Source organism: Phoenix dactylifera, chromosome 10 (genome assembly GCF_051530095.1).
Source record: "Phoenix dactylifera cultivar Ajwa chromosome 10, Ajwa_hap1_PhDact_Kaust_v1.1, whole genome shotgun sequence".
Taxonomy (NCBI): domain Eukaryota; kingdom Viridiplantae; phylum Streptophyta; class Magnoliopsida; order Arecales; family Arecaceae; genus Phoenix; species Phoenix dactylifera.
In genome coordinates this window covers 5,697,556-5,707,084 of record NC_143199.1, presented here as the reverse complement: position 1 = coordinate 5,707,084, position 9,529 = coordinate 5,697,556, and the positions used below count along the sequence as shown (strand labels likewise).

Sequence of the window (9,529 nt, the reverse complement as noted above, 5' to 3'; positions counted from 1 at the left end):
CGGGAACGGAGCTAGAGACGGATGCCGATCCGGGAGGAGCTGCGTTACCGGCTGCTGGGAAGGAGATGAATCTGGAGATGTTGGCTGCCGCTGGAAAGGACTGATGCGGAAGAGCGGGATCTCAGCTGCGGATGAAGAGGCGGAGGAACTGGGAAGAGAGGCTGAACCGCGTGGAAGATTTTGTGGAAGATCTCTCAGGCTGGAACGGGTTGATCGGAGGAGTGGTCGCTGGCGGTTGGAGCGGCTCGTTCATTGCAGCGGAGGCGTGGTCGCTGGCGGAACATCCGGGATGAAGACAATGCCACAGTTGGATGCGGAAGACGCCCAGCTGATTTCCCTCTTGGGTTTGGCACGCGGCTGAGGGAGGATCGGGTTGTGGATCTGGCTGGCGGGCTCGACGGGAGGAGCCGTGGACGGTCGGGATGCTTACGGGGAGGAAGAAGATGAACAGTAGGATTAGTTTTGTTATATATTTTTTTTGTAACACTGTTCATATGAACAGTGTTTTCACGGGACACTGTTCATATGAACAGTGAATCATGGATATTCAATTATTATTATTATTATTTTTTTTGTTTTAAAATTATAAATTTTATATGAAGGTAGGTAAGGAATTGGTTGGGAATTGACTTTGGGTTTGAGGTGGGTCATGATGGTTGACTTGTCCTTGAGCCCATTGTCATTTAAATTTAATTCTTGCTAAGCTGCTTCAGATCGAACTCGACTAGACAAGACTAAAAACAGGACCGTGACCTAATAAAAAGGGTTCATCAAACCTTTGCCCCATACATAATTAATTATAACTTTCGATCGAATCAGGACCAAAACCTATTTAATCATAGCCTTAGCTTGATTACAACTCCATCAGGTTACTAAACCGGGTCAACACAATCTCCTCCTTATATGTTTTCATGAAAGATTACAACCAGGAGAGAGACAAGTTCAAAGCCTGTTTTAAGAAAAGAATTATTTACCTCTTACCATATTTTAAATTTGTTTCAATGTTTATTCAATTTTATGGTAGAGTATGTATTTATTAGTTTAAGAACATTGATAAGTGCTATGAAAAGATAACTAAATTATAAATTATTCAGCACTTATCACACCCCCAAACCTATGTTTTGCTAGTCCTCGAGCAAAATAAAACTAGAAAAGAAGAATTTTAACTCACTTTCGCAGGCATCGCGGTTACATTTACCATATGTAACAAGGCTTTAAACCCCTAGGTTATCCTAGTGGACGAGTTGTAGTCTCGTGAGGATTTTCAGTGAACATACCCACAAACTTCAATAAATCATTTATCATAATTGTTATTACTAATTTCTCTTTTTTTTTTTTAAATCAATTGATCTATGAGGTGAAAATCAAATTCCAAATGCATACTAGCTAAGAATTTCGAAAACTCTCTTCTTCTTCTTCTTTTTTTAAATCAAATTTAAGATACATAAATGATAAGAATTTCAAAGCACACATGGTTTTATTTACTAAGTCAGCCCAAATCCTAGGTCAAGATGCAATTCAAGTTGAAGTCATTAAGTTTCCGTTAGGGAGTTGTAAGACTTATTTATACTGGAGTGCTTGGTGAAATCTGGACCGTACCCAAGCTAAGAGTTCGGATCTCCAAAATATTGCTAATACCAGTAGTTTCCAAGGATTGGTCGAAGGAACCTACTCACTGATTCAAAATCATCTTACCTGCAGGATTTCGAGAGTTGTGGATGTTTACTTTAGTACCTCACGGGCTTTATCTGTAATATTCCAGTTTACTCGAATTTTTACAACGACGGCTTTCACACTATTGTCTTTTCGGTCAATACAGCATTTTTTTCCCTTTTTTTTTCTTTTTTTTTCAGAAAGATATATAAATTGTGCACTTTTACTCTTGTGGTGATTTCTCCGTGTAACGAGCAATCAGTCGACAACTCTCACACCAGTTGGCATAAGGTGTCGGGCATCAAGACTCCCCTACGGACTTATGCTCGGAGTCCTCATCACAAGCCCACTTGACCTTTGACAATAGGTAGCCCTTTTCGATGTTCTTGACTAAATCCATTTTTATTGATTTTTTTTTTTAATTGGATTAGATAAGTATGATTCATCAGGGTCCAAGGTTGCTACTATACTATCAACATAATGTCGAGCCTAGACCTTAGAAGGGTCGGCCAGTGTGTAGTGAAATTCCAAAGTATTAATTAGCTTACAACTCCCTAAGAGAGACTTAATAAAAAGAACTTAAATTTGTATTACTTCCCACTAGTCATTGGGCTTTTAGATTTTATATACCTTGTGTGTTTATTATTCTCGCATAAATGTATATAAATTAGGTTTTTTTATTATGAAAACAAACACATTTTTTTTAAAAAAAAATATTTTTAATTTTTTTTTTAAAAGATGATTTTTTTTAATTTTTTTTAACTTTTTTTTTTTGATGAAAATCAAGATGAATACCCCCAAACCTAAACCTAACATTGTCCTCAATGTTAAGAAATAATCTAAGAGAATTGGGTTGCCTCCCAACAAGCGCTAAGTTTATTGTCTTCAGCCAGACATAGTGAGATAGTTTTTGCATCTCCTTCTATGAGGTCATCTATTTTGTCTATCATAAAACACTCAATTTCTCTTGCGGGTTGGTCGGCCGCATTGAACACATTTAATTTTACCTTCATATTTCCAAATGATATGTTCATTACCCCTGTTCTACAATTGATGCACGCATTGGCTGTTGCTAAAAAGGGCCGCCCAAGGATAACGGGGATTTATTTCTTAGGATTAGGTTCATGTTCCATATCAAGGACAATGAAATCTACTGGAAAATAGAATTTGTCTACCTTGACAAGAACATCTTCAATTATCCCACGTGGTGTTTTTACAGATCGATCAGCCAATTGAAGGGATACCGAGGTTGGTTTTAACTCACCTAACCCAAGTTTCTCATAAACTGAATAAGGTAAAAGGTTGACACTTGCCCCTAGATCTAAGAGTGCTCGATCAATGAAATTATTTCCTAAGACACAGGAGATGGTGGGAGCACCAGGATCTTTGAATTTCGGAGGGGTGTTGTGTTGGAGAATAGAACTCACTTGATCAGTTAGGAAGACCTTTTTAGGCACATGTGTCCTAGATTTTCGCTTTTGTGTGCAAAGGTCTTTGAGGAATTTGGCATAGGAGGGAACTTGTCTAATAGCATCAAGAAGTGGAAGGTTGATTTTCACTTGTTTGAAAACCTCCATTATTTCCTCTAGTGAAGTTCCCTTTTTGCCAAAGGGAGAGGGTGAATTAAGAGCTTCAGGATATGGGGCCTTTGGGATATGAGTTTTGGCAGAAGGTGGACTAGGTGAAGAAGAAGAAGAAGGTTTTTCATTTGACACATTTCTATCCTCTTCTTCATCTTCCTTATTGTTGTCCTCCCCAATCTTATTGTCTACTACACGTCCACTCCTTAGGGTAGTCAAAGCATTGGCTTGTTCATGATGAATTGCATTTAGTTGATTTTCTTGAGCCATGTATTGTCCCCTAGGATTACTTAGTGGTTGGCTTGGAAGCTTTCCTTCCTCTCGCTTGTTTAGTGCATTAGCTAGTTGACCCATTTGGGATTCTAGCTTGGCGATTGATTGCGTATGAGAGTGCACTAATTGTGTAATGGTTTCCAAACCTTGAAGGGCGTTCAACACTTTCTCCTCAAAGGCTGTGTTTCTTTGGGGTGGAGGAGGAGTGTGTTGAAATTGAATCGAGGGACGGTAGGGATGAATATTTTGTGGGGTTTGAAAATTCTGAGGATTTTGAAAATTTTGGGAGTAGGGTTGGGCTGTGTTCGAAGCTTGCTGCTTCCAAAAAAAGTTTGGATGATTTCGCCATCCCGGGTTATATGTATTGGAAAATGGGTCATTACCCGGTCTAGGCTGTGTTTGAGCAGCATTGATGTGTTCTTGCACGAGTTCGGGGAATTGGGGCGCTGAGGGGCACTCATGAATAGGGTGGGATGGGCTAGAACAAATAGTACACACTTGTGCTTGGGAAGAGTTCATGTAATGCCCACCTATCATCAGTTGGTCAATCTTATGGGACAATGCATCTACCTTGCTAGACAGGTCCATAGAATGACTTATCTCACAAATGGTCCCTTTTCTTTGAGAACTCGGGGGTGCTTGACGAGAACATGAAGCATGGTGGAGGGAGTTTTCATTAAGATTTTCAAATAATTTCCATGCTTCATGTTCATTTTGAAGCATAAAAGTGCCCCCGCATGCAGCATCGATCATCTGACGGTTTCGTTCTGTCAATCCGTCATAAAAACATTGCACTAGTTGCCACTTAGGTATTTGATGATGAGGGCATTTACGGATTAGGTCCCTAAATCTCTCCCAAGTTTCATGAAATTCTTCTCCCTCAGTTTGGGAGAAGCTTGTAATGGCACGTCTAAACTGGTTCGTTCTTCCTATGGGAAAGTATTTTTTAAGGAATTCTTGTTGCATTTGATCCCAAGAACGAATTGAGTTAGCTTCTAAAGAATTCAGCCATTGTTTGGCTCTATCTTTAAGGGAGAAGGGGAATAACCTAAGTTTCAAGGCATCATCAGTGAAGTTCTGAATCTTGACGGTGGTGCAAATCTCAAGAAATTCATCTAAATGTTTGTAGGGGTCTTCGTTGGTGAGCCCATAAAAAGATGGGAGCATTTGGATCACACTAGACTTTATTTCATATTGTACAGCTGCTACCTCAGGTAATCGAATGCAAGATGGGGAAGTGTAAATAGTGGGAGTAAAGTACTCCCTCAGGAGTTTGGGTTGTTCTTCAGCCATCTTAAGAGGTGGGGATGATCCTAATGTTTTGATCTTAGCTCGAATGTTCCTAAGGGTTCGTTCTATTTCAGGGTCAAAAGGTAATAGGTTTCGTACTCTAGAACGACTACCGTGCATACACTAGTACTCGATCAATCAAGCATGCAATAAAAGAGAAAAGCATATCAATCCTAGTCTTTGTCCTAAAATCACTAGACAGCTCCTAACTGGTTTGAAGAGGGCACCTAAGCCTCCAATCCGGTCTAATGAACCGAGTTGACCAGGTAAGCTCCCAGGTAAGTGGAGGGGTCACGATGCGTTCGCAAAGGTCCCACTTAAAACCCACTTGCCTCGAACAGATGAACTGTCTCCCTTATAGGGACAAAGCTTGCCTAGACATCAACTAAGCCACAGAGCGAAATTGGTGCAACTTTCGGTGATCTTCATCCTATTGAGCTCGAATGTCCCTAGGAGCCAACGTCTAATTGATTTTAATTAAAGTGACACTATGTGAGATTGAGTTCACCTAAGTTGGGCAAGAGTCCGGTGATGAAATCCGGCTCTTATCTTGTTGGGGTGATTGCCCTTACTAAGTGCAAATGAATTGGTGTATGTGTATCAGGCATGCATTCACAATTTTGCTGTAATTAAAATCAAACGATCACCACAAAATTTCAAACCAATAATTAATTTAAATAAAAAAAGTTTAGAGGTTACCAAAGGGAATTTCCCCAGCAATTTATTTTTTTTTTTTTTTGCAAACCTCTACAGCATTTCTTTTCCGGCAGTTCTCCTTTTGATCATCCCAGATTCTTTTTTTTTTCGATTCCTGATAAAATAAATAAATAAATAAATAAAAATTAGTAAGGGAGAAAAAGAAGATAAGAAAAGTAACAATAATAGAAAATTTTTTTTAATTTTTTTTTAATTTTTTTAAATAATTTTTTTTTAATAAGAAAAATAACTATGCTAGCAATCTCCGGCAACGGCGCCAAAAATTGATCGGTTCTTTTCAATTTCAAAAATAAATCACGCAATAGCACGTATCCTTTAGGATAGTGATTACGGGTGTCGGTCCACAGGGATTGGAGAATAAGTTATTTTTCTTTTAAAAATAAATCAAGAAGAAGGATTTGCTAACTTGATTTAACTAAATTAATCTACGAGTACGAATTGAAATTTTATCAAAGTAAATAGATCTAGGGTTTGGAATCCACCACATAGCATTGCATCAAGGATTGTGTTCTTAATTTTTATCTTTTGAAGAGGCATGCAATTTTGGCTACAAGCCTTTTTAAAATAAAAGCATACATAGTGTTAGGAAGATCCATCTTCGGTGTAGCATGAAGTGTCTACCTAAGTATGCTAATCTAGGATGCAGCACACTTCATCTTCCTAGGCATGGATCATCTTAGACTACTTTAGCAAACATGATTAGTAACTAGCATGCTCGAAATTTAAATATCATAAAGAAATATTTCATTGAAAATAAGAATTTAAACAAGCTCCAAAATAATAAAAAAAGTAAAAACTACAATTGCCCTGATACATTGCTAGGGCTTCATCCAGCCCTAGATTGGATGTTTAGCCAAGCATGGCTTCCGGACGACCTCCCATCTTCAAATGAAATTGATCAACTCCCATTATTCCCAAAATATCAAAACTATTCTCTTTCCTCCCCTTTTTCTCTCTTTTTTTATTTCTTTTTCTCTCTTTTCTTTCGGCTGGTGTCTTCTTTTCTTCACCGAAACAGGGGTCTCCCCTGTTTCTTTCTTCTCCACCCAGCTCCCCCCCATCGAACGCCACCCTCCTCCTTTTATAGATCCCCACCAAGAAAACGGTGGATCCATGATTTCGCGTGGAGAGGAGGAAGAACGCGTGCGTGATCGTTGGGACGGAATCCATAGGATCGGCTGGAGCTGACCGTGGGATGGAGGCGCTAATCCGGAAAAAGCTGGCTGGGTGGCTGAATCATGGGAGTCTGGGATCTCGGAGAAGACGGGAACGGAGCTAGAGACGGATGCCGATCCGGGAGGAGCTGCATTACCGGCTGCTGGGAAGGAGATGAATCCGGAGATGTTGGCTGCCGCTGGAAAGGACTGATGCGGAAGAGCGGGATCTCAGCTGCGGATGAAGAGGCGGAGGAATTGTGAAGAGAGGCTGAACCGCGTGGAAGATTTTGTGGAAGATCTCTCAGGCTGGAACGGGTTGATCGGAGGAGTGGTCGCTGGCGGTTGGAGCGGCTCGTTGATTGCAGCGGAGGCGTGGTCGCTGGCGGAACATCCGGGATGAAGACAATGCCACAGTTGGATGCGGAAGACGCCCGGCTGATTTCCCTCTTGGGTTTGGCACGCGGCTGAGGGAGGATCGGGTTGTGGATCTGGCTGGCGGGCTCGACGGGAGGAGCCGTGGACGGTCGGGATGCTTACGGGGAGGAAGAAGATGAACAGTAGGATTAGTTTTGTTATATATTTTTTTTGTAACACTGTTCATATGAACAGTGTTTTCACGGGACACTGTTCATATGAACAGTGAATCATGGATATTCAATTATTATTATTATTATTATTTTTGTTTTAAAATTATAAATTTTATATGAAGGCAGGTAAGGAATTGGTTGGGAATTGACTTTGGGTTTGAGGTGGGTCATGATGGTTGACTTGTCCTTGAGCCCATTGTCATTTAAATTTAATTCTTGCTAAGCTGCTTCAGATCGAACTCGACTAGACAAGACTAAAAACAGGACCGTGACCTAATAAAAAGGGTTCATCAAACCTTTGCCCCATACATAATTAATTATAACTTTCGATCGAATCAGGACCAAAACCTATTTAATCATAGCCTTAGCTTGATTACAACTCCATCAGGTTACTAAACCGGGTCAACACAATCTCCTCCTTATATGTTTTCATGAAAAATTACAACCAGGAGAGAGACAAGTTCAAAGCCTGTTTTAAGAAAAGAATTATTTACCTCTTACCATATTTTAAATTTGTTTCAATGTTTATTCAATTTTATGGTAGAGTATGTATTTATTAGTTTAAGAACATTGATAAGTGCTATGAAAAGATAACTAAATTATAAATTATTCAGCACTTATCACTTGCGCCGGTTGCCATGTGTCCGCTGTGGTTTGAATGTGTAGCTTGCTGTCGGGCTGAAGTTGTGCTTTGTGCTTGTTGCCCCTTCACGCGGATCCTTGACATGGCTTGCTGCTGGCCTTTGGTTCGGCAGCCTGCTGCATCTAGGCCGCCCATGATTCTGCTCGCCTGATAGCTATGGGAAAGCCTGCAGGCTTCCCCTTCGGTTTTGCCTTGGCGCACATGGGAATTGCTTGGGCGGAGGCTGGGGCGCCGCTGCTGGGGCTGCTGCCATGTGGCGCGGCCAGTTATGGCCGCGCGCCTGGTCGGGCGGCTCTACTGGGCGCGCTGCCATGTGGCCCTGTTTGCGCGCTTGGTTGGGCGCTTCTGCTGGGCGCGCTGCCTTGTGGTCCTGGCTGGGCGTGATGCTGGGCGCCTTGCTCGGCTGTGCTGCCATGTGTCTTGCCCTGCTGTTTTAGGCAGGGCGCGCTTGTCTTGATGGCTGCATTGCTCGGTTGGGCGCCACTTGGACTTTGGCCAGGTTCTTGCTAATTCTGTCGGGCGCGCACATGCCAATGGTTGTGCGCTGACTTGGCTTCCCCTCGGCTGACTTGGGCGCAATGTGCGCGGGCTCGTGCCGGGTTGCCGATCTTGACCCTTTGGCTTGGATTGTGCTTGGGCCTTCTCCTCTTGTACGCGCGTGCCTAGGTGCGCGCGCACGGGCTGGTGCCCCTGGACATCGGCCATGACCATGCCCATCAGTGGCATGCGTGTAGCAGGCTGCTGCGCGTGTGCTGGGTGCTGGCGCGGCGTGGGCTGGTGTCCTGGCAGTGCACTGGGCCACTTTGGCTGAGGCGAGGTTCGGCTGCCAGAACCTCGCCAGGACTTGGTCTGGGCGGTTGGGTCGGCCGGGCGCTGGGACGTGGGTCGGCCCGACTGGGAGATGGGCGCGCGCTGCTGGCTGGGCTCGGGTGCGGGCGCACGCAGGGGCGCGCGCTGCAGGCCGGGCGTGGGCGCGCGCAGGGGCGCGCGCGGGGGCGCGTGCTGCAGTGTGGTCGCGCGCGGGTGTGCGCGCTGCAAGGCTGGTGCGCGCGTGTGCGCGCGCTGCATGGCTGGTGCGCGCGGGTGCGCGCGCTGTAGGGGTGCGCGCGGAGGGCCGCGCGCCTGCTATGGCTGATGTGCGCGTGGTCGGCCGCGCGTGGCTGGTCTGGGTGCACCGTGGCTGACGCGCTGCTGCGGGCGCGCGCAGAGGGCTGCGCGCGGGGGCTGTGGCTGGGGCTGATTCCCACTGTTTGGACTTGCTTCCAAACAGTGGAGGTTGGCTTCTTCTTGGTTTGACTCGGCCATTTGCTTCAATGCTCGGCTGGTTGATGCTCTTTGGCGTGAGGCTTTCATGGGGTCCATAACATCCCCCCCTTCTTGAAGAGCATCCTTGTCCTCAAGGATGAAGCCCGGATATCTCCTTTGGATTTCTTCATAATCTTCCCATGTAGCTTCTTCTTGGGGAGTACCACGCCAATGTATTAATACTTGCCAAACCGGTTTCCGATGCTTACCTCTCCTCAATATTCGATAATTTAGTGCTTCATAGGGTTGGAGGAGTAGTCTTCCTTCTTCATCAAAGGTGGGTAACTCCGGTTAAATGAGGGTAGGATCCCCCACCCTTTCTTT

General features: G+C 43.9%; 1 non-coding gene across 1 annotated transcript; it reads left to right on the top strand.

Annotated features, from left to right (window-relative positions):
- Positions 1–4,317: 4,317 nt before the first annotated feature.
- On the top strand, positions 4,318–4,423 carry LOC120104914 (small nucleolar RNA R71). The gene has a single exon (XR_005507270.2). It is a non-coding gene; the product is annotated as a small nucleolar RNA R71 (small nucleolar RNA).
- Positions 4,424–9,529: the final 5,106 nt, after the last annotated feature.